This window comes from Sinohyriopsis cumingii, chromosome 12 (assembly GCF_028554795.1).
Source record: "Sinohyriopsis cumingii isolate HCF-2022 chromosome 12, ASM2855479v2, whole genome shotgun sequence".
Classification (NCBI taxonomy): domain Eukaryota; kingdom Metazoa; phylum Mollusca; class Bivalvia; order Unionida; family Unionidae; genus Sinohyriopsis; species Sinohyriopsis cumingii.
In genome coordinates, this window is record NC_142972.1 from 73,075,165 (window position 1) to 73,102,822 (window position 27,658).

General features: G+C 34.4%; 1 protein-coding gene across 1 annotated transcript in view; it reads right to left on the reverse strand.

Annotated features, from left to right (window-relative positions):
* The window catches only part of LOC149786740 (uncharacterized), a 66,303-nt gene extending 51,864 nt beyond the window's left edge, over positions 1 to 14,439 (reverse strand). Inside the window, exons 1-2 of the mRNA XM_089977246.1 lie at positions 14,310 to 14,439; positions 12,838 to 12,969 (exon numbers count right to left, since the gene is read on the reverse strand). The gene's annotated coding sequence lies outside the window, so the exon portion shown is untranslated. The remainder of the gene's footprint in view (positions 1 to 12,837; positions 12,970 to 14,309) is intronic.
* Between the last annotated feature and the right edge of the window lie 13,219 nt (positions 14,440 to 27,658).

A 27,658-nucleotide genomic window follows, 5' to 3' on the forward strand; every position in this document is an offset into this window, starting at 1 on the left:
ACTGAACGTGGTGTGTCACATTCTCAGTCGTTTAATAACTTGAAATTACCCATTCAACCAGTACTGCAATTATTTTCTGGAACGTAAACCCAAACGAAATCACCAGGTTTGAACCGTTCGCATTTCAATCGACTACCGTATAATCTTTTCGTCATTAATTTTCGAGTGAAATATGCGGAATCCTGAACAGCTGGTAAGCGATCTTTAAATATGCCAAGTGTTCCTTCCAGTTTTCCTGATGTTCATTTACGCATGCATGAAATATCCGAGCGACTATCGTGTTGAATCTTTCAACAATTCCATCGCTCTGTGGGTGGTAAGCAACTGTCTTTGTCAACCCAATAATCTGCACATTGCTGGGAAACTTTCTAATTCAAACTGTGTTCTTTTATACCAATTCATTTGACGGAGCACGCCAAATCTTCATAGCATCTCTCCCACATGTATACTGGCAAACGTTATGTCATCATTATTAAGCAATGTAAATATTTATGTCCATTTAGTAAAATAGGCTACAATTACTAGAATCTATTTATTTTCAAGTGCAGCTTCTGGAAAGAGTCTTTTTATATATGCTGCCATTATATTCATTGGACACTCTGACTCGCAAAGTGCAATCAGAGCTCTTCCCTTCTTTCCATGTAACTTTTTATTTTGCACATAATTCATGTATTACCCCAGTTCCTGACATCACGCTCTAATAAAAGTTAACACTATTTTTGCCTGGTGGTTTTTTTTTTAATCTGTAAGGGGCCTCAATTTTAATACCATGGGATACCGTAAATACACTGCTACTGTGTTTATAGGGAATACTTGCTTGATGACATCCAGCTTTATTAGCACATATTAGATACCTCAGTCTCTGAATTACATTGTGCAACTCATTGTGCAACTCAAGCTGGTCCCACTGGCCCCATATACTTGTAACTCCACTGAACTGCTTTGGCTTGATTCCAAATGGTTTTATACCATCATTTACTTAAAAGTATAACTTGAAGTGTTTCACAAAATAAACCGTATAAACTAATTCTTTCCGCGTTACACAATAAGATCGTTCTGTTTTTGCCAATTTTCTACTTCCATATACAACTACTTTGGTGACCCTCATGCACCTGCGAAATTACCGCACGTATTCAATTTTCCCTGCCATCAGTAGCAAAATGGATTGTTATGTCATGTCACTGTTGGTGCCGTTATTACTTAGCTTTAGTCATTTCCAATTTAGTCCACTTTAACTCTCAACCTGATTCAGTCAATTTCTATAACCGATTATTGATTGACGAAGAGTCTTTTATAAATCTGCTATGGCAGGCCTGTGTCAGACATCATCATGGTTCGTATACATATCCCCAGTTCGTTTCGCTGAAGCTCATCTATATTAAAATCCTCTAGTTTTACACTAATTGGAACTGCTTCATCAAGGGTTTCTGGGCGTACCTGTTATATTCTTACCCTAAGTTTGCTGTCAGTTAGGTAATCGATAAATTGTTCCATTTACAGTATTTCAATTTCAAATATGCTCGGCTAACGACGCGGAGTATGGATTCGACCATTTCTGAGAGTATTCCGTGTTTTATTCTAAAATGTTTCAATTGAACTTTAATAATTGTGTTTGATCTTTAAAACGCAAGACATTTTCTAGTGAGTCCATGTGCATTTTATAATCTGTAATTCCCGATCCCAGTAGCTGTAAGACCTGACCTCTTAAACTCACTGCCAGATAAAGCCCACTATCTTCTTGAGTCCGTATGTTTATCCTATCACATATATTAACATGCACTTGATGGGCGTAGAAAGTGGCCGCTTCAGTTTATCTTCTTCCAAAGAGTTAAGTCATCTTCGGGGACCTTGGGTTCATTCATGGGATCTCAAAGACGTTATGTTCTTCAATGTCAAGAGACCATACACTGTTTAATTTCTAGCCACAATTCCTGAACTTGTTGGTTAATTATTTATTGTACAACCATATACAATGATATTGTCTGTGATTGGCTTGTTTATTCGTACGATTTTCCAGGATACTTTACAAAATAATAATCAATATACGGCCACCAAATTTTGTAGCATTCAATCTCTTCTAGATCTTACAATGGGCTCTCTTATGCTGACACAATCTTCTAGAAGTACTATATTTTTTATATCCTCCCTGTATATTTTCCTGGCAATTACATTTTAGAATAACACTCAAGATGGCAACGTCATTGTGTTTATGTAGGAGGCCTAGAAAAGGCTCCTTCCCTAATGAAAATGCCCCAGCCAGCCTTTTTTCTTAACATATCATTTTCTACAGTTTATGGTATTACTAGGCAAACATAGGCCTCGTGTGATCTAAATACATAACAGGCTAGCTTTGGGAGCTAATCACAATGTCAACAAATGTATTTTGCTACAGTGCATAAGGAAATTTGAATATATCTTATGTGTGTAAGTACAGTGTAATATAGTACCTGTAAATTTATCAGTGGGATCTTAAAACTTTTTTCAACTTAATGCAAATGGCATGATATTAGAGTTTCTTCTCCGTTGTGACTAGAATTAAGGTTTCTTTCTTAAACAGTCACCATCCAGGGCGTCCTATTTGGTGTCTACCTTGGATAGTTTATTAAAGGTTTTCCGATGAACTACTTTCCTTAAATTAAGGTTAAGGTAAACCATTAATTCCTGATTGATCATAGAGATTATGTAGCTAGCATTGTCTTCCTTATCGACATCATCTTGACTTGGATGTGCATAGGATTTCATTCTCTTCACACGAATCACTTGCTTTTAGCTACATTACCCGCACAGAACGTTGTATGTCACATACTCAGTCGTTTAACAACTTGAAATCACCCTTCCAATTACTGCAATTATTTTCTCTAACATAAACGCAAACGAAATAACCAGGTTTGAACCGTTCGCATTTCAATCGGCTATCGTATCATCTCTTCGTCATTAAGTCTCGAGTGAAATATGCGGAATCCTGAACAGCTGATAAGCGATCATTAAATATGCCAAGTGTTCATTCCAGTTTTCTGGGTTATACCCGTGTTTTATTCTAAAATGTTTCAATTGCACTTTTAAAACTGTATTTGATCATTAAAGCGCAAAACATTTTCTAGTGAGTCCATGTGCATGTTATAATATGGAATTCCAGATCCTAGTAGCTGTAAGACTCACTGCAAGATAAATCCCATTGTCTTCTTGGGTCTGTTTATCCCATCACATATATTCAAATGCACGTGATGGTCCGTCTGTGGTGTGATACCGTTGAACATCTGTGGCGTTACAAGCGGCCGTTTCAGTTTATCTTTTTACAAACAGTTAAATTATATTCGGGGAGCATGGTTTCATTCATGGAATCTCAGTGACAATTCCTGAACTTGCTGGTTAATTATTTCTTGTAAAACCATAAATAATGATACTATCTGTGATTGTCTTTTTATCCTTACAATTTTCCAGGATACCTCACAATATTATAATCAAGATGCGGCCACCAAATTTTGTATATTTTCCGGGCATTGACATTTTATAATCCACTTAAGATGGCAACGTCATTGTGTTAATGTCGGAGGCCTAAGAAAGTTTGTTCCCTGATGAAAATGTCCCAGCTAGCTTTTGTTCTTAACATATCAGTTTCTACAGTTTATGGTATTATTAAGCAAACATAGGCCTCGTGTGATTATAATACATAACAGGCTAGCTTTGGGAACTAATCACAATGTCAACAAATGTATTTTGCTACAGTGCATATCTACATTTGAATATATCCTGTGTGTATAAGTACAGTACAATATCACAATATCACCGGTACATAGTTATCAGTAGGATCTTAAAACTACATTTGCCAACAAAGTAAGGACTACTCTGATTGTTTTGGCATTTTTGTAATACAAATGACAGGATATTAGATTTCCTTGTCTGTTGTTGACTAGAACTGACAATACGTTCATCTAATCGAAATACAATTGATATGTCTGTAAATGGGACAAGTGCTAGTCATGGTCTCTCTCTCTTTGTGTCTCTCTCTCTCTTTCTCTCGATGTTTCTAATTCTCCATTCAGAGATCAATAGCAACATTACCAACATGGATGAAATCGAAAAATGTTACATATATATATATATATATATATATATATATTAAGTCCATGTTAAAGTCGTAGTTTCTCTATCTCTCTAACTCTCTCTCTCACTCTCTCTCTCTCTCTCTCTCTCTGATATTTCAGCGACAGTATCTGTGTAATGCTGACACAAAATTCGATAATGTCGTCAAATAAAGACACGTAGGTAAAATATGCTAAATAGTGAGGCTAAAGTTAACCAAGTACTGAAAACCTGGAAGTTATATTCCACCAGAGCCTGCTCAAAAGTATCAAGCTTGAATATATAATCCGTCTTGGTTATTTATGCTCGTTAAATTCTGATATTCAAGTGTGTTTTGCTACTAAAGGTATTTTCAAGCCGCCACGAGGTTCTAAACGAGAGTAAGAATGGTAGTTGACTTAAGTTTAAATGTATGTGTATTTAATTATTCTTGATATAGTAAATACACGTAAGAAACCGTTTCTAAAAGTTAATGATTACACACACACACACACACACACACACACACACACATATATATATATATATATATATATATATATATATATATATATATATATATATATATATATATATATATATGTATATTATGTACGCTGTATCAATGATATACCACGTTATATTTTAATGAAAACATATTTACAAAGAGTGTTGTATCATTGATACAGCGTACATACTGTTCATACACACACACACATACACACACACACACACACGCACACACACACACACACACATATATATATATATATATATATATATATATATATATATATATATATATATATATAGATAGATAGATAGATAGATAGATAGACAGATAGATATCATTATCTTTAATATCACGTACAGAAACATATATTTGCCTTTTGAACGGAGTTAAGATTTGATATGAGCAGCTGTGTATTGACAAAGCGAATGAACTCATCACATCTCCGAGAATGTCCGCTACAAAATGTAGTTTTATACCTTTCGTATAAAGGTTTATACCTTTCACAATTACCTTTGCATAGTGATAAGTTGATTATTCTATCTCTCTCTCTCTCTCTCTCTTTCTCTCTCTCTCTGGTCAGTTTAACTTTAACCCTCTCTCTCTCTCTCATCCTTTGGTCGGATTGACAACTTTTACCATCGTTGAGAAATCCAGAGATATTGTGGGATGACACAAACAAAGATCATCTAAGCGCGTCATTTCATAGCTTGTAGGACTTTTCTTACTACGGTGATCCAGATAGAGAGGGAGAGGGGGGATTTTGAACAGTTCCTATTCGATTAATTATATTCGATGTTTAGAGCAGTATGGTATGTTTAGGAAACAATAAAGATAAAGAACGAAAGAACAGTGAACACGTCGCAGTATGTCTACCACGTAACTAAAAATGTCGACATGATTTGTAACTTGCAGATAAATCCCATTATTAGAAATTGAATTTAACTCCTTGCAATTTTAAATCACAGCAAATGCTCTCAAAAATACGTCTGCGATATCTCCCATTTTGTAATATTCTACCTTCGATAGGGTTCTACGGAAGACAATGTAGTACAATGTTGGTTTTGTTTTTCTTCCAATTTAATAAAAATAAAGTCTTCATGAAGACTGATATGGTCAACCGTTCAATGGATATATAACTCTCTTATCATGATCTACATGTATATGTTTTCTTTTCTCTCTCTATGTCCTATAGATAAAGAACAATAAGAAAGTACAGACAATGAGCTACATGACTCGCGTTAACGTTATTCTGAGCCGCGCATGTTCAGAAGGCAGAAATTAGGAATCATGCTCTCATAAAGGGCTACTGGGTTATGATTATCACCTACCTAATGCATCAACGCGACTGCCTGCTGATTCATATCAGCTCATTAATGTGTTTAGACGGAAACACATGACCGAGTTTGTGAAGAAGATCATGTATCAAAACATCAGCTATGCTCATATAAAGGAGCTAATAGTTGATCGATCTCGCCATAATCATCCAAAAAATCGGAAACAATCACACACTTTATGAAATCTGAAACGGAATTTGTTATAGATATTATTACTGACTACGTTTTGCTTGGACTATATTTTCCTTTCATAATACTATATAATAATAGTAACATTTATAATACTTGATAAGGATGACCTATGAATTATTGTACGAATTTGATGGCTTCTTTAAATTGAAACTTCAGCATATCAACATCATTATCAGTTTTAACGGGTTATCCCTCTGAAAACCTTTGCTAAGGTTATGTAATTATCGTTGTGCAGCTCATGATAATAAAAGGTTTTGACAATTGACTTTTCGACATGTATTGGTTTATATAGTTTACAACCCCCCAAAAATTAATTAATTTAATGTTAGACAAATACTCATTTTCTGTTCGAGTTATGTCACAATATATATATATATATATATATATATATATATATATATATATATATATATATATATATATATTCAGAATAATCAGACTAAAGGTATTGAAATGTTCATCATTAATATTGTTGCGCAAGTTCATTAAAACAGCTACATTTTGATATAATATCACTAAATGCCTCATTCTAGGTTTCTTTTCTTATTATCATAAGTAGAACGCCTTGTTATTATACCTCTCTCCAGAGACAAGACACCCCATTTCAATGAGGTAGGTTTCACTTTGTAACTGACAAATCATACACTTTTGTATTAAGTAGTCTTGTAATATATTCCCACAGTATCTCACCCTTCCTTGAAACAGGAACACCTTATTGAAGAGACGTTATATAGAACACACAGTTGGTGACTGGTTTGGGGCACGCATAAACGGTTATTTGGAAATATGGATAGAAATGTCGAGTATCGAACATGATCTTGAAGGATTCACTGATCTGATTTTGCTACATCAATTTTCAAGATAGTGACTTTTCTGAATGATCCACTTACACATGGGAAAATCAGTTCAGTAACTTTCCTGAACCGTTAGCCAATTATTCAAAATCAACCGAATTCCCTCTGTCTGCCGTCCAACACAAGTCTAAATTTTAAAATAAAACGTTTCACAACAGAGGTGCAAGGGGTTATCAAGTATCACCGTAGCGCAAATGCAGCACCCTACGTATTCAGGCGTGCATTACCTTAGTGTCGAACAAACCAGGCTGATATGCACATTTATAGATCGAGTACACTCTGTAAGTGTAATCAGCCAGGACAGTATGAAATGGACTGTAATAAAACAGTTATCGCTAAGGATGGAAGCAGGAGAGGTCCTTGTGATCGATAAACTGGGTGTGAGAGAATCAAAACGGAAAAGAAAAGCATCATTTTAATGTGTTTATTACTTACCCGTGCTTGTAACTAAAGAACATGACGGTTTAAGATCACTCCCGATTACCATTGGTAGAATAAGAACCCAGAAGGTCTATATTTTTCGGGACACTGAGTGAACCAAAATGGGGACACGCAAATCATCAGTGCGCCCTAATGAATATGTCGCAGATACGGCCTTTTGTGCCACGTTCTCCCGTACTGTTGAAAGATTCCCTATATTTCAAGGGCAAAATAACGGTGTGTGTAATCAATTAAACAATGTCGATCTTATTTTAGTTAATACTGAGGTCGTCGATAATACTGTGCCCATTCCTGCATATCAGGGCAATGCGTGTCCAGTATAGACACGCGTTCGGTTAGCAATAAGGGAAACACAAACACCTCCCTTAATGACTCCGATGTCGTTATTTTTTACGTGGATGACAATCAAAAAGCTCGAGTAGTTTAAAAATACCGACCCTATAATACCCCCTTGGATACCTAAGACAAATATAAGATAGTGTAGGGACACAAAGAAACATGTAATCCGCTACCGGGTGAAGAATGGGTTGTTTTACCGTCTGTTTACGAACAAACCAAAGCGATGTGAATTTCGCAAATATTAGTACCTGCTTGTTCATAATATGTTCTGCATACCCCTCCTGACTGTATTATGAGTCAACATTTAGGTATAAAACTAACTATTATAAGGCAGAATAATTATTCCATGATCTTTCGGTGACTGCATATGTTAAATATATTTTCCATTGTGTGACATGTGTCAAACACAGTCGATACAGGGCGCATTCCAGTAGCCCACTAGAGGAACAATGTCTATGAATGACGCAAGAGGGATCCACTGATTGGGAAATATATCTCGCAGCGTTGTTTTTTACAGGTCGAGAAGATCAAAATGAGAGTAACTGACTTCCTCCGTTGCAATTACTTTTGGAAGAAAACTTCGAGGTCCCATGCAGCATCTTAAGCAACTTCAGATATCTCGAAATGAAGGGCATGAGGTTAAAATTACAGCTCAGTATGTAACAAATGTACGTAATTATTTGGAAGAAACATGCAAGGTTTCTCAAAGATATGGTACCAAAGCTGCAAGTACGTATAAGACCTATCACGATAAACGAGACACTTATTAGTCCCTAAAACCAGTTGACGACATATTTGTGCTAAGGAGCACACACACTAGGCAAGACCTGCTATGTTGGATAAGTCCATATTTAGGTATAGGAGCCATTAGTCCTTGCAATTACGCAGTTAATAATGGAATCAAAAGTATAATATTCCATATCAACATGCTCAAGACTCAACGATTTACGATTATATATCAAGTGCGATACCCATTCGTACTCCATGATAATATCAACGTCAATTATCAAATGTTCACTTAACACGTTAAGTTTTATTTCGGTGTTAAAGGATGTTTTAACATTTTTATTGTGGGATGACACAAATGTATGTCTCCCAGAGCTTGAGTGCAGAATTCACATTATATAACATTATATATGTGTGTATGTAAACCATTTAATTTATGTATTGTGGGTGTAACTCGCTATGAATCTAGACATACAAGGTCATATCTCTCAAAGTAGTAAAGGACTCTCTACAAACTAGAACTAGTTCAGTGATATTTAGGATATTTGGTGTTAAATTGATTTTTCCATGCATCATAATATATTTATATAGCTGAGCATAATTTGGTGTCAGTTGTTCCAGTAGGTTAGCGAAGAAATGGAACAGTGAACAGTGTTCAATTATGGCCACGTGTACTTCATATATATATGCACACACACTCGGATCACGATACAAGTGGAAAAACGACTGGTGAGTTTCTAATGTAGTGCACTGATATAACTGTAGAATTAAAAAAGCTGACTAACAGGACTCGAATGAGTTCCTATTAATCTCATTTCATATATCTTAATATCATCAAGAGAGATGGTTTTGTGGGATGCATGCGTGTGTGCATCATTTAGGTTATATGTCAGTAACTGCTATAGTATAATGTACCTTTCATTTTTTTGTCTTCGTTGTTACAGTGGTTATTTTATGACCTAAACATTCATCATCCCGTTCCTAAATCCAATCTCAACATTATTTTACCAATCACAAAATAGCTTTTGTCAGAAGAACTTGGAAATTGAAAATGATCCCTTGCAAAGTCTTAGCATGCAAACCTTCGATAGATATATACAAATCTCTTTTCATTAAAAGACTGGATCAATCCATATACTCCTTTATTGGAAAACACGTGAATGATCCAAATAATTACGTACCAAGAACACTTGGGATCAATTCCCAAGAAAATATTCCACACAAATTAGTAATCGACAGTAATATTTAATTTACCATGCTTACTGCAAGTCTTTCAGACCAATCCCCGAACCTTTAACTGACAAACTTGGGAAAGCATCACTTTCAGGCAAGCATTAATTTGATCTTAAATACCTCTTTATAACCAAACTTGGTATTAGTCCCAACAATGTAATATCAACCATGGGATCAATCCTTAAATTATTTTACCTAGCTACCTTGTTCCAAAACTCTCTTTCAGGCGAGCATGGGATCGATCCCGAATCCTCGTTATACTTCAACTTAAGGTCTATCCAAACTTCTCTTAACAATGATAGTAATAATAGACTTATATAAGCTACGATCAGGATCACTTGAGCTTGATCGCCAAATTTCTGTATTTCCTAGGATTGATCCCATAATTATTTCTGATCAAACTTTCGAATTGTAACCATACTGTTGAACACTTACTCGAACCGCATATGAAAAGGTCCATAGTGAATAAGGGACATTTTTTTGTCCCCTTTTCAAATGTACTTATATTTGTATATTTAACATATGATCCCTCTTAGAGACACTGGGATGTGACCAGACAGAGCTTTCAATGACTGCAGTCAACAAAAAGAAAATAAAAAGCATTAAAAATAAACTATTCACTCCAACTTGGACATAACAAGCAAATTATTAATGACTATATCTTAAAAATATACATTTATGTATTCATTTGAATGTAGCACGTATTGTGCAGGATTACGCATTAAGCACACTAAGCATTTGTCTAGGGCACCAGCCCAACAGAGGCACCTGAAAAAAATCGAATTATTTTCAGTTGATAAAATTAAAATGAATTACATTTGACCAGTTCGCTCTGAATGTACGATTATTTTAATTTGGAATGGTCACAACAATGATATTGTGCATACTGTTTTAGCTTTTGATACTTTATGGTAATTTCACATTTCATAGAGGGGTGTGATGCTATGCTATTTTAAGTAATGAGAGCCCAGGAAACTATTAATCTGGCAGTGTTATGTATTATCAATCTCTCTTCCTCAGTATCACACAAAAAGATGCCGTAATAATGAAAACATCATTATATTGTTTGACTTGATAAATGTCCATAGTGATGTCAAGCAGATTATCAACTGATATCCTGGGGAATCAATTCATTTCGAATGTGGATGCATCCATATTGAAGTACAATCTGCGCTTATTCAAACAAGTTGTTCTATTGAACCATGATTTTAACCTTATTCGGTTAAAGAAATTGATTCATTTCAAACCAGAAAAGGTGGATAGTCATTATCGGATAAGGAAGAAGGAACATCAAAGTTAAGATATGACTTTTATTTAATTAGCTTACTGACATTTTGTAAAAGTGATTTAATATCTGTTCTAGAAATGTTTTCAAACTATTTTGTTACAGACTGCATGACTTCATTAGTGAAGTTGGAGCTTTCCAAATGCAATTCGCAATATCTAATATCTGACGATATAAATACTACACTCTACAAAAAACTGGGTTATGGCACCGATTTGGACATTCACAATGTGATTCTAATGCCCATATAGTCTTTTACGCACAACACAGTGTCTGTGAGATCTTCCTGTTGATGGAAGTTGAAGATGAATTGATTGTGAGCTTTTTGTGGCATCATTGAAAGTGTTTTAGACATACACCAAATTGTCGTATCTGATATAAAGTCTCATTATTTGGATGCTTTTCATACGTTTGAAAGTATTAACTTTGGCAGTGTGTCATCCACTCTGCCATGTTACAGCCCAAACTCATTTATTTCAGAATTGTTTTGGTCTAAATATATTGCATGCCTGATATGTTTTATGGTTAGCGAGTCCCCCCCATGTTAGCTTCCCCTAGACATTAAAGGTAGGTGGAAACTATTTTAGTAGCAATATTATTTAGCATTATTATTAATGTTGCTATTATTATTATTAGGAGTAGTATTATTACTAGTAGTCGTAGTAGTAGTAGTATTTTTAATAGCAGTATTATTCATAGTAGTATTATTTATATTCAAGCAGTGTGTTCTTTGAATAAAAGATTTTAATCTGTAAATGTTATTATATTTATGATTTTCTGTTGTTATAATCAGTAAGTGAATAACGTTATGAGGTTAACATTTAAGGAACTACACAAAATGTGTCATTGCAATACATATGCAGCATCTAGATAAATAAATTGAAGAAACTTGTTTTGTTTATTTTAATTTTTTTGCTGGATGGGGTAAGAACAATACTAGTAACTGCTAGAAAAACCACTGCTTAAAATGTATATCAGTCCAAAAAGAGTTTTTCTTGATGTGGAGAAGTGATTAGGAAACTGTGATAAAAAAATGAAATCTTAAAACATTCTGCATAAACAAACATGTATAAAAGTATACTAAATAACTATAAAGAATCGCTTCACAACACTGGTTCCACTACAATCATTTTCTGATGCAAACATATTTGGCCACTCTCCTCTAGTTTCCTTTTAGATGAATATCATAGCCAAAAACATAGTACACTTAAAATTATGTGTAAATGATGTTGGCTCATATAACTGAATTCAAACCGTTTTGTTTGAAATATTGTGCATTATTTTCTTTGGATTGTGAAAACTGAACTGTTAATGAAGCTAGGTTTCAAACCTGCCGATGGACAGTTCATGATGTTATATATATTCGGTTCATAAAGAAAGACCTAAAAAAGAAGTTTTGGGAGGAAGAGGAATTCAAAGCAGGTACGTCTGTGTGGTATGTCATTGCTTTATCAATTGAGCTATGTAAGCGATTAACAACTGCTATGTATATGATGCTTTTTAGGAAGCTGATTTTTACGACTGCAGATTGTTTGTTGTTGTTTGCTTAGTTCATGCTCAAATCTCCAGGAATAAATATTGTTACCATATGATGAAAGATAGAGTTAATACAATTTAATGAAATATACACTGGTTATGATTGGTTTCTCCATCGGAAAACTGACAGCATCATTTATAGATCGCATGTAAGGAAACGCACTACAATATTGAGGACAATGCACATCTCAATTAAACGGTTAGGTATTGTGATTGGAGTGAACACAAATGTAATCCTTTTTATTTCTTTATGAAATATATATATATATATATATATATATATATATATATATATATATATATATATATATATATACTTACCCTATTGTTTCACAACATGCTTCCGCGATATATTGGCAACGTGAAAATAAAATTCCAGGTAATCTTTACTCCGCTGAGTCTTTGTTTACTTTCGGTCCCAAATGCCTCTTTAGCGCCTCTTCGGAAAATAGCCTGTCCAAGGAAATTTGCAGATAATAAATAAAGAATAGAATAAATAATATTGTTTATAAAAAATCTAAATGTTTTTTCCAGGCCTTTTTAGTATAATAGTGGCAACATTAGCATAGTGCAATGTAGAAAATGCAGTTCTGATTGTTATCTCGTAGCGATACATAGGCAGGTACAGTGCAGCAGGGGAACAAATCAAATTTCCCTAACCAGCTATTATTCAATGGTCATGTTTTGGTATGAAAAATAAATTTACAGGCATATTTTATGCAAAAGATTGTGATTTTATATACCTAATAATACAATGAGACAGGTAGTCTTGAATGTTACAAGTAATTATTTTTCCTGTGAAGGGGCAGAGGAAAGCCCGTATTAAATATACTCATTTGTTGTTTATTAGTTGGTCCAATACAACCATCAGTACAAATATATAATATTTTTATAGAAAACCTGTAAGAAATTGATAAAATATGATTATATATATATATATATATATATATATATATATATATATATATATATATATATATATATATATATATATATATATATATATGAGAATGGTTCAGGAAAGTTACGGTTCACGAAAGGAATTGCCCATTTATTCCTCGATTGAAATAGGGTAGGCTATATTCTCTTGCAAGAGCCTATAATTTATTTCATTGCTTAGGTTATGACTCGATTATTCTTGTGTGTGTGATTGTGGGTAATGTTTGACTCATAAGAGAAGAAACGCCAAATAGCCACTAAGACTACATTGTTTGGAGCTGTGGCCTCCATGGACATGTCATAAAACATGATTTAACTAGCAATTATCGCTTAAAACCTCCACTTAAACATGCTGAGGCAAGTCTGGTAAAATACCACAAAAAGATTAAAATGTATAAAGTATACAGTAACCTTGAGGTTTTCTTTAGCTCAAATTTTGAACATTGCTTATTTGTAATAAAATAAAAAAACTTTGTTAAATTGTACAATTTTGGCTCGATTTATATGTTCTTCCTTGTGAAAATAAAGACGGTTGGAGCGTAGCCTTAATGGTGGAACTAGCAATTACCCGAGATAGGTTTCTAGCGTGAAGACCTTTTATATAGCGATTAAATTAATTATTAGAGAATCGCTTTCTAATCTAGTTCTTTAGTAGCTAGACAAGAATTTAAACTGTGAATTCAGCATAAAGCTTTGCAAGCAGGCCTCCTTTTTCTTCACATTGATTATTTGCATAAACAGTTGGTTCTTTCGTTTACCTTGCAGTAACCACAAATATGCAACAACGTCTACACAAATACACCATGTCAGATTATTCTATTTTCTTGCAATATGATATATAGATTGATACTTACACAATTTCTACAATTGCGTTCAATAGCAAGCTCCTCCAATTAATTTGTCCAGTCCCTTCGACACAACTATTGATTAGGTTCCTCAGGAAAGTTGTGTTGTTACACAACAAACGACCTGACTAAAACTCAGTTATACTATCCTACCAGACGATATCACAGGTATTTAACAACGAGTACGTTCTAGTGACATGTGATATTAGCATTATCGCCCATTGTATCAGCCAAACAGACTAGGTTTTTTATGGTTTTATATTTGAGAATGAGCAGGGTGTCCATAGTGGAAGTTTTTTATTGGATAATATGATAAAAACAAAGCACGATATGTTTTCAAAGTTTCGAAAATAAAGGCAGAACAAAGGGAAACCAGATATGGCAAATCATTGCCGCAACAGATGTATATGCCATGAAAAGGGGCCGCCATTATATACAAAGGGTCTGTCCCAAACCTCTCCTACCAATCAGACCGCCCATGTAGCCTAGTGGTTAGATCGTCCGCATCTGATGCACGAGGTCGCGGGTTCGAACCTGGACCGAGTCATATAAAAATAATATAAATGGTACTAACAGCTGCCTCGCCAGGCGCCAGCATTAAGAGGTTCGTGTTAGGAATGGTCGGCCTGGTCGGGATAATATGGCATAATGGGACATGATGCTACATATCTGCGGCATGATGCCCCAGTGATCTACACATAACTAGAAAATGCGACACTAAATACTTCGTAGCATTATTTTAAAGCTACGTTTCACATCCTAATGACACACACACACACACACACACACACACATACAGTTAACATTCATAGTTATAATCACATCAGTTACTTTCGGGAACACTTTAGATTGATTGTGTGTGTGTGTGTGTGTGTGTGTGTGTGTGTCTGTGTGTGTGTGTGTCTGTGTGTGTGTGTGTGTGTCTGTGTGTGTGCTTACGTCCTGACAGGCTATACACGATTCGCTGTAACTTTGATATTTCACGAAATGTGTGTACATTTTTCGTTTAAAGGAAACGATGCTTTTTGAATTTTCCTTTCATAAAATGTATACAACGTGTGGTATATAAATTATACAGCTTACCTGTTATAAGGGTGTTTTATTTTTTCAAATATAAATGCACATACTTGCATCTCAACGGAGTTAGCATTGTCTACAGTCCACTGAGAATTGCCAGAGTGCATGGACTGTTCCCATCCCTGCCTATTGAGTTCATTATAAAATGAAGATCAGTATATATTTGGCTATTCACAATACTCTTTGCAAACTGATAACATGTTTCTTCTTTTTCAAGATAAATATAAATAATAAATGTAAGACAAGCCTATAATTTAAAAATAAAATATTCATTAAATCTAGCAACAATAACACTATGAAGACAGCACGCTTTACATACAGAATGCTGAACAAGCAGTCATTTACTTCCCAGCTAGTATATTTAAACGAGTGGTGAATATAATCTAAATGGAATGACAAAGCAACAATTAGTACTTGAAATATTTAAATGCATTTACAGTTGACCTCTAAGTCATTATTATGATTTGCTTAACATTGCTACCAACCACATGATTGGTGGTAGTGGTGGAAAATAAGCTAATGGGTTAGGTTTAAGTTTTCATCACTGTGTTTCTTTGTTGACGGTTAGTCGGTTGTTTTACAAACTAACAGTGATTGTGATAGAGGGTTACAGAGCATCATGACAGTTCAGTCCATAAAACTAAGCTGTTTATAGCCGTATTACCATTTTTTTTCTTCTAAATGTGTGTGCCTCTGAACCATGACATTTACCGTACATCATCCATAGGCTTTTGCAGAAATGTATCATTGGCATTGTGCATACTGTAGATAAATCATATGGAAAGTGTACACATACCGTTACGACAACGTATGTGCGTGTAGGTTACGTGGTGCAAGTTCAGTTTTGTGACTTTCATGTGAGCCAGAATTCATTTTTCTTGTTCCTTTACAGATTTGCACGTTCTTTTTCCTTACTCGTGAGCTACAGTTGAAGTTGACACGCTTTCCGTGACATTGCGTAGCGTGCTTTAATCATATAGAGAACGAGGATTAGTAATACGTTATCGTAATTTCCTGTATGATTTATAAGCGGTAATTCATCACAGACCTACATAACATGGAATCAGTATATTATGGTTGAAGCAATGTTTATATGCAACTTATGCAATGGTGGCGTCAGAATCTGATATACAAACAGTATGTACTGGTGTATCATATTGCTGTATAACACCAATTCAAAATTCATGTCACAATTTACTATAATGAGGCCGTTTCCAAGTCATTGCATAATGTCTGCTTGCCGCTTGTCGTAATTTAGTCTCTGAACATATATAAAAAACTATTTGTATAGTAGGAAATGTCTTCAATGGAGTGTTTGAATGAAACAAATATTGAGAAGGTATTCAAACACATAACAATTGTAATTAAATGGACCTTCAATATAGCCACTATGGTGTTTCTCTTGAAAATATTGTTATCCCTACTCCACTAAGTAGGGCGATATCAACATTGGGTTTTACTGGTAGACGTCTTATTATACATAGTTGGTCCGAAATGATAATGGTACCAACTAAACAATGGTTGTCTTAATAGTTGTGCTTCAATAGATCCCTTGAAATGATATTTATAATGGAATGGCTCGTTAACCAAATGACTTCTAACAATCTAACAATGTCTACATGGATTTAAATGAAAATAATGCCAATATGACAAGTGTTTTGTACAATATGCTTCCCATCATGTAATTTGTCTTGTGTAGTTAATTTTGAATTGGGGCTTCATGTGCAGTGAAAGAATGCAATCACATTGTTGAAAAGTCCAAGTCGTTGGTCATGACTCGAGGCAGGAATATTTTTGTTGTGGCAGTATCTTTCTGTGGCAGTAGTTTTGTGTACATGTGCTTCCTCCTACTTGAATGTAATCGTATAAACAAATGCATATTGATTGTGGCAGTAATGATACCTAAAGTATGCAATTTTGGTTACATTTTCGACTAAGTAGGGTTAAGGTTTCAAATCCGAAATCTTAGTGTATACCTCATTCAACGAATCGGAGCATTCAAAAACAAAACAGTTTTGTAGATTTTGTGACTAGATTTAAACAATGGATTTTGATCCCAAAATGCTTATTCTACAATACTTTAATATGTCATTCTCATGTGAGTATGTGACAGCTCTTTATCAGTTTAATAACATCATGTGGTGTCCTCCCATCACAGTCAAATGATTTAGTATATGCTGAATGGTACGGTACAACATTTCCATATTCAGTAGGAGAAGGACGATATGAAATACCAACCACATCCAGTAGATAGGAAAATAAAACTTGTCCAAAGTATCACAATAATTGAGCTGATTGCTTTGCACCTCAGCAGCCCTATCTGAATTCCCCGATTCTGGCACATGCTCGAGTAAATTGATGATCATCTATAGTCAGTGCTTTCGAGAAGTGTTCCAGTTACTTCCACCTAATGTCTCCACGTGTGCCTTCAGGAATGCTTAATATGACTAAACATGTTTTAAAATCAACATTTCGAATAAGAATAAAACTGAATAGATTATGAAAGGTGTTTTTTGTTATGAATGTAATTCTGGAAATGTCTATATATATTCCGCCAGAACGATGTATCTAGAAAAAGCAAAAGCTATGTTAGACGAAATTATTTTTTATTTTAATTCGATTGTTCAACTCTGTATACACCTGCTATGTAAATTTGAATAGCCATTGCTTACTGGACCGGATTAGTTCGAGTCTCCGCCCCTATTTAGTTAAACAATACCAAGAACAACCAGCTTTTAAGAGGTATATGATAGAATAATAGCATTATACCAATTATCACCAATCAACCCATATATTGTTGTTCTTGACTTGACCGGTCGGGCTCAGATTCAATATGCATTAGTGTCATGTGTTTTCAACCTAAATGCTAGCTTCTCCCTTAGAGTGTACAGGGTAACAGTCAATCCTATATTTGCCAATATCGTATTACCATGAAAGTGCATACAACGCAATCGAGTAATAATATGCTAAAGGTAAATGTGTGCAACAATGAACACGAGGTTACAAATATTTAAAATTGTAACAATGTCATGTGGGGTGAGTCATGTCCTGGGTAAAAACTTGCCAGTGTGCACTGACGTTGACAAACTTTAATGTTATATGTATAAACTTAAACCGTGATACTTAATGTAGTTGTGAACACAAATAAGACACGATTAATGATTTGTCACCTGATGACAGTTTTGGACGTTTTAAAATAATGTTGTGTTTTGACTATATGGTCTTAGAATAAGTACCAAATTATAGTGAAAATAAACAGGTTTGGTAAAAGTCAATAAATACATTATTTCCCTTGAATACAACGTGAAAACTGAAAATAAAAACTATGTTGTGATTGAAGACCTCAAGTGTCCAAAGAGTTATAGCACAGGTCCCATATTATCGATCATTATAACTGAGATCCAATGGTTTTCCGAATAAAATTCATTATATTTATATGATGTGCCAATATTATAGAATAGTTTGATGTGCTAACCCTCATGCCGTATAACCGTGATATAATAATTGATGTGTTTAAATTAATTCAGTTACTATCATATATTTATTTTATGCTAAGCAGTGAATTACTCGATTTTCTAATTAAAATAATATTGATATTTCACTGCAGTGAAAAAATAACAATATTTTTTCACTACAGGAACTACATTTTTGGTCAGAACATACTTACCTCCCTTTGATTTTCTGTCAGTGAACTACTTTTAACTTATGTACATGTCATTGTTATTATTAATAATTCCTGTCTGTTATCCTTGAAACTTGTAGTTTGTTAGTCTGGAAATATCAGTTAATTTTTATCACTCTGATGTGGAACTAATTTTGTGCGCAGGTACACATAGCATTGCAGAACATGTATGGTAAACAGCTGATATTACCGTAAGAAATCTGCTAATTTACTGTGTCACAAACTTTAGGTAGCCAACTTATGTGAGCATAAAATGAAAAGAATATTTGCTTGAAACGAGTGAATAACGGATACATTTCATCTCGTGGGTGAAAAACTCTAGTATTTTCACTCGTGGCTTCGCCACAAGTGAAAATGCTGAGTTTTTCATCCACTCGATGAAATATATCCGTTATTCACTCGTTTCAAGCAAATATCCTCTATTTAATTCACCAGAAGTTTAAAATCAGTTCATAATTGAAATGAATCATTGAAATATATTCATTTACATAATATTTAACACAACCTAATGGATACACTAAGACTGTCGTGCAAGATAGGAATAACTAATTTTCCATTAAACACCCCTTATCTTAAATTGAAAAACTAAGACGCAAATTTAGAACCAAAATAAGGGTCAAATAATCATTGTTAGATCATTCCATTGGTCATGAAGGATTTAACCAGCCAAAACTGAGATCACCTAGTTTGACCTAGGGGAGAACCCTGACCTAAATTCAAATACCCAAATAAGATATTTTCTACAGCTTTCAAGGTTCAAAAGCCATAACAACGTGTTTACGCAAAAAAAAAAGACCTCATCCCAGGGCACAAATCTCCATATCATGAAGCTAATTAATGTATTTAAAAATGACCCTTGCAATCTCTAATCATGCAAATTAACATAATCTAGAAATTGCTATCTTCATATATTTTGGAACTTTACTTTTAATTGGAACATATACATGTGCATTATAATATGACCCATAGGCCACTACATAGAAACTGGAAACATTACCTAACTGAAAACATTTTCATAAATGATACCAATCAAAATACTATATCATATCATTAATCTGTCTTGAGTATTGATATATAGAAAAAATGTCAGTTCATTTAAATAAATTAGGTTGATGCTGAGTATGAAGCTGTTTATTGAAATAATGCAGAAAACGAGCCCATATTACGTAGCATGAATAACATTAACAACTTAGAAACATACGGGTGAAATAAAAATGTTACAAAACATATAAAATGCCGTATCATTATTACTAATCAGGGTTTACATTTCATTATTCTTGCAATTTCTTTTTTATATGTAACATTGGAAAAACATTTTTACTTCGACTTTGCAGGGCAGATAGACACATATTACCAAGCATGAGGAGATGGAGAGAAAAATAATAACATATAAACAGATAAAGAACTATATAATGATTATTCTTCATGTATGTACATTAAAAGAATCATGTATTAGCTGCTTATGCATACTTGCATATATTAAAACTATGTTTATTGAGTTCGATGTATAATAGTTTCCGCTCTGCAATGCAGATAACGTATCCTATGAAAGGTTTACGAAAAGATAGGTAAATACCGTTTCTCAAGCAGATACAAACATTTAAGCTCGCACACGCCTTAGCATTAATTTGAGACATGAGGGTATATACCTATATTAACCCCAATATTCAGATAATTTCCCCTAATCTCGCAAAATAAGTAAAGATACGTGTTTTGCTTTCGTCTATCTTATATATATATATATATATATATATATATATATATATATATATATATATATATATATATATATATATATATATATATATATATATATATATATATATATATATATATATATATATATATATATATATATATATATATATATATATATGTGTGTGTGTGTGTGTGTGTGTGTGTGTGTGTGCTGAAATCTAGCATATATCATTTGCAGACCCTAAATCGATTCATTTCATTAATGTTTGCATTCCAAATCTGTATTTCAACATCAATAAACATAGTTTTATATTGATACCAAAGCTCGTTTGAACCTACCGGTCTCCCCATATAGCATACTTGGTGGGGTAGGCTGTCTTAACAATAAAACATTACACATGAAATGATTGGCGATCACTTATGTGGTTATATAAATGTATGTTGAAGTACGGAACAACATCGCAACAATCCCAAAGCTGCTTCACTTTACTTGCCATATATGCTCAACAAATCGTTATCGTCCATGTCAGTGCTATGATCGTATTTTAAATATAAACAGTCGAGCAAAAATGATTGAATCAATCGTATCCATTACATTCACTAGCACAATATGTCAATTAGATCTGATTAAAGGATTCATGGTTGACCAGCTTTTTGAATACCTGTACCTTTAATAAATTTGATCCTGTTTTTGAGCCGTCTTGGAGATCGTAACCACATATTGATCATTACCTGAAAAGAACAATGTTCTTAGTGAATGTATATTGCTTTGAAATCTTTATAGTTGAGATAACATTGACAATAGTCGCGTCTCCTTGATGCAAAGAACAATATATTTCGATCATTAGACGGTTGAAAAAGATGATTTGTTAGTTTAACTAGTATGTCTTTTGGGTAAATGTGCATATCAATTACTGCCAAACTATTGTCTCAAAACATTCAGTATATTGTAAAAATAATATTACAGCTCACGATCCAGGTAACTTAAACTATACCTTTGGCAATTTAACGTATACTGTAAATATATTTTGTGCCGCTCATTGCTAAACTAGATCAAACTCGACCAAATTATTACACAGCATTCAGATCTCTTGTATCGAAGTCAACTTGAAACGTATATATGACTAGATATATTTAATACAGATAGTCATTATAGATTAGTACCATTTAACATTATGTGCGTGTTGCTACCACTGGAAACATATTAAAGATTGGAAGGAAAGATTATCTAACAATACCTGATTTATATAAAATGTTTGATGTGGTAATTTGTGTTGTCTTGTTGTCATAATATTCCATGCACAATAGAACTATATATGATGATCAGTATTACGTGATCTGTAAATCAGAGTCATTAAATATCGAATGTAACCAGGCATGTACGAGACGAAAGCACATGTAATGTTCACGTCATTTTATGATTTTCCTACATATATAATGTTGCGATTGCAGTGATGGACACATATTGCTGTAATTCAATGTTTCCTATTCACACTGCTTGTGGACACTCCAAAATTGAAAAACAAGTACCAAGTGTGAACAGTGCTCCTTCTAAAAGCATGTTTTTACATTATTATGGTTTAAATTTGTTCGGAATACGCAAGGTTTTTCTCGTTATCGAACTGATAACATCCCCAGTCGCACGTGGGTCCTCCGTTCGTAGGTGTGTAATTTCATAAATATCTTATATTTACACCAACCAAATACACCTACGCGCGCACGCAAAGCGATTTAATACATTCTAAACGAAACAGTACACTACAATACTAACATGCATTGTTTCCATTATATTGCAGTTATCTTACGTGTTATAACACTTTACTTCAACCATAGCGAGAGCGGTTCCGGGGGAATTCATAGCAATCGTTGTTGTTGCTGTTGTGGACTGTGTTTAATGAATTTCCACAGAGCACGGCAACACATGGCGGCCAGTATAACTGATGGAAGAAGCACTGGGGAACATGCTGGTAGGAACAACCGACACGGTAATCTACCTTCAAGCCTTCCCACGTTGGCTGAGTCGGAAACAATCCAACGTTAGATCGGGGAAGTTGAGAGCTTTAGACCATCTTGCCGCCTGGGGCAAGCAACACAGATGAGCACAGACAGAATGACATGAGTCCTTTTTGTTGTTTTACGTGTCTGGATATATCATAATGGATGCAGTAACTCACAAACAGGTTATAATATTATTTTTGTTTGCTGATAATGCATATATTAAACATTTTGTATTAAATTATATTATGAAGATTAATGTGGGTGCAATTAACTATATATACTAAACTATAGTGTAATGTTGTGTGACTTACAAATGTTTATCCTAAAATAAAAATATGTATTATATATTGAGGAATGTAAAGGCCGGTGTATACTGACGAAAAATTTATTTAGCCCATGTTCCTTCAGATGGTAACAATATTAATTTAATAATATGGTTTCTTGCTTCTTTGGTGAACAATTTTCACTGCAAAGACAGCAAGGTGTACGTATCTCAATTAATAAATCGGACATTTTTCAAAATTGGAGAAGAACGTTTTACATACAGTGGTATCATTAGTGCAAAATGCAAACTAGACTTTATACTTTAAAATAAACATCTTGTTTCTAAGAGAATGACGTTTGAATGAGTGGAGTATAACCATTAGGTATTTGCATAGTTCATTGTAGGATTAATATATTAGTAGATGATCTAACATGAAAGCAGATATAAGCGAAATGTTATATTGAGAGGGAATATTAGGATAGACTGAAACTGAACGAAAACAGCACGTGAGGATCAAACATAATTAGTTTCACCTAACTGTCTTGGCCCTCAGCACTGATACATTTGCCAATGATTTCAGCTGTAAACATATAAACAACATGCAAAGCTCTTAGTTTCGCGAGTGTTAAAAATAACTTTAACGACAAATATGTTTATGCTATGCTTGCTTTTCAAAGGTCGAATATCCTAACTCGAAACTCGATATTTTTCATCTAACGCTTGTAATCATTGCTTTTAACAGTCTGTGAAGTTTAGCGACTTACTCTGTAAACTCAATAGACTACCCGATAGTCGCTTTTTTAGCACTAGTCTGGTTGTTTTGCTTTTGTTGGTTCGATATTCGCTACTAGAAAAAGTAGTCGCTCTAAGGGACAGACACCTTTCTAGGAATTTTATTTTATAATTTTTAATGCTGACAAAATTCTTGAAGGTGATCTGCACCATTTCAACTACATATCATCGAGGGTGTTTTGGTGAAAATCACATAACATTGTGATCATACATTCAGGTATTCATAGTGCGTATAAGATCACCTTTTAAGCTCGTATCAAATTTTGCAATGGTCTTTTGGTTATAAATATCATCGGTATAGCCATGTATTCAAAACGAGTTGCAACAACAATATTTTGAAGATCTTCACTAAAGTGGTGTCCCATCTGTATTGCATTCAGCCATGAAAAATCGTACACCATAATAAGTCTTTAAATGCATATGCAATGTAGATATGATCAACGAACTAGGAGAAATAGCGATACCAAGAGTTTCAAGATGGCACCCATGATGACATAGTGGACGTAAGATCAGCACCGTCTCCATTTAAGATCAACTAAACCTAATAAGAGAACTAGTCATAACACCCCCTTGTCGATTTGGTCACTGATCTTTGTGTAATAATAAGAAGCTTTGCAAGATCGCCACTATCGTGATTAGCAGATCATATATCAAGAACAACTAGACAAATATAATGCCCTCTGGTGACATCCCATGCGTATATGAATTTCCTTCTAATAGTAACGATAACAATATTCCTCAATGTCTCTATTTGTTGTGCCGGTACAACATTCGCGAACGATTCTTTATCGGAGCGTAATAATACCACATCTCTAAGACATTAAATCTATACACGTTGTCCATGTTACTCAACAAGAAACTATGAACGTGAAACTGATAATGATACGCGGTAGATAAAGTAATCGGATGAAGGTCTTTGTTCAAAGCAAATCAATTAACAGAAGTATTAGGGTTGACTCATTCAAGATTACAGATATCAGTAACCTGCACAGCAAATTCAATGTTATTACAACTGCGTGTGGCCAAATCGTTTGTATAGTTTCAGAGCTAGCCTGTCTCGTCGCTCTCATCAATGCAGGGCAGATAAGATCGCCCTTCAAAACATTGTTTGCAGCTGCATTTTTGTATATTGGTTGTTGTTATTGTTGTTCTAGGTTTTAACGCCATTTTCAGCACAAGATAGGCCATATATGGCGGCCAGTATAACTGGTGGAGGAAGAACCCTGGAAAACCCTGGGAAGAACCACCGACCCACGAGAAGCTACTGGCAGGCTTTCCCACATACCCACGCTAGCCGAGCTTTGGACTCGGACCCACGCAGACAGAGATGAGATCTCGGTGATCCGGAATGGTGGGCGCATTAGACCACTTGGCCACTCGGGGCCCCTTGTATATTGCCATTAGTATAAAACTCGACACCACGACACGGTTTGTACTGGGAAATATGTACTTCAAATATCATGCATCTGTCATGAGTCCATCCTGAACGAGCGTTGGCGTATGATTTCCAATTTTTAGAGTATTGTTACAGCAACATTTCCGATTTAGTTATTGATGGAACCAGGTTCTTCACGGCTCGAGGTTTCAGGGCACCGCTGAGATACCTATGAATTGTGATCTTTAACACATTATTCGTTTGGGAATCGGTTCATTTAGTTAAGTTAAGACGCACAATCAAGTGCAATCTATGTTTTAATTCTTGATATGACAGTGTGTTGTAGTCTTTATATGATTTCAGAAAGCATGTTTGAAGGAAGTTTCATATCGCATTTTCCTGGCTTGCGTACTTGTATGATAATTGGATGATAATCGTTAAAGTCACCAACACGCTTCTCCAGAATAAACTCAGGGAACCAGGACTCCTTGGTGAACATGCGCAGCAGCATCACTACACATGAATTATAGTAGTTTTTGTAGTTATATCAGCAATAGTAGATTTAACACATATATTTGCAACATCAGCTTCAGCATTATTAGCAACAGACGTAGTAAAAGTAAGAGTACAAGTAATTGTGTAGAATGACGAATCAGTTATATTTTTCTTCCAACAAGAAGAGTGTAGTCAACAGATCAATTAATGTATAAGTTATTTAAGCAAGCATTGTGATTTGTATATTAGTGTACCATTATATTTGTCACTGCCGTCGTGCTGTCTGCCGAATCAAGTACAAGACTAGTCGCCTCGAACAGCAGACGCATCTCCTATATTTAACTCATCAAGTTTGCATTAAAATTGCTCCACTGATAAGACTAAACGTTTGGTTCGGTTAGGTCAGCTTTTGTGATTCAAATAGTAGATGTGTACTGTAATTTATCTGCATTGATTGGTCGTAGGATTTGTTACAAGAGATTTACTAGGGGCATTAAAGCAACTCTCACATCAAAATGAGTGGACAAATTAATTCGAGATGCTTACTGTTTAATACGATTATAAAAATTTTTTAAGTATCAGCATTGTACCAAATTTCATGTATTTCCTGTTGTACCTGGACATAGTATTATCTTGATTAGCTATTAAAGGACATTTATTTTTCAAAATGACGTTCCGCGCGACTGAATCTCGACCAAAAGGGGGCACATTTGCAAACTAGAGACACAAAACCTGTTTGGAATCTGTTATGTGCCTCTAAAGAGCTTAACACGTGTCAACGTGCTTTAAATCAGCAATGCATGCAATGTAAGTAAACCAAACATATAGCAGTTGTTCCGGAAACAAGATGTTAACACTCATTAAGTAAGATGTACTTGCTAATCTCTGGAAGTCTAACGTTACCAATATATCACATTCTCACTTCACTAAATAACTTTAGTTTTAAACAAGAAAAGAATGACGTTGCTGTCGACAAAATAATGATACCTTTGTACATGGATACCTTTCCATTTTTTTTCTTTTCTTCACCCAGGCTAAGTAAGAAGAATGGGAATACCTTGTTAACCGTATTTCAATTATAATTACCGTACTTAAAAGGAACGACGCGATTTGAATTCATCAAAGTATATTGCATTTTTCCTGCATGAACATTTCTCCGGATACTTGTCTGACGTATTAGACTCTGTAGAGGTAAACCTTTGTTTTTAAAGACCCTAATTAATTCTTAATACATGTACAGATGAACTGTATGAAAGTTCATTGCCTCAGATCATTTCATTGTCAAACTAGGACAAGAAATATCAGTTTTTATTTTACTTTTCATCCAAAATTCTGCTGACAAATTGTTATCAGCTATGTCTCTGTCCGTTTTGCCGTCTATGTTTTCCTTGTAACACGAACTCTGCCTTCAATGAATGGGTTATTATAATCGTATTTGACATGATTATTTGAGAGAAGAGTCTTCGGTATAATCAATATAAGATTAACGCTCTGTAAAATTACATAAAACAGAGTCATTTTATTTTAGTATGTAAAATTACAATATAAACAATTCTCACAAAATACATTAAGATGTTAATAGGGTTTCAAAATAAACGTTTAAGTCTGGCAAAGACAAAATACTGTGTACTTTCATCGGAATATTTCAAGTGTAGGGAAGGCATGGGAATGCAGTAGAAAATTATGAAATGTCGTCAAAGACATAATGCATGATAGGCACCAAATAAAAATACGTTTCTAGGATCAAGCAGTAAAAAAGGCTCCGGTAATAAAGATGTCTTTTAACTAAGGTACTATGGACGCCATGGTGTTAATGGCCTCGTGAAAGACATATTCCCGTACAAATTAATAAGGACCTGCTGCACCTACTACACAGATTGATATACGACTTGATTCTACCTGTTGTAACTCTCTTGTCATAAACTAAATAACAAAAAGAAGCAAAACCATCTTGTTTTGTAAGCCTAACATATAAT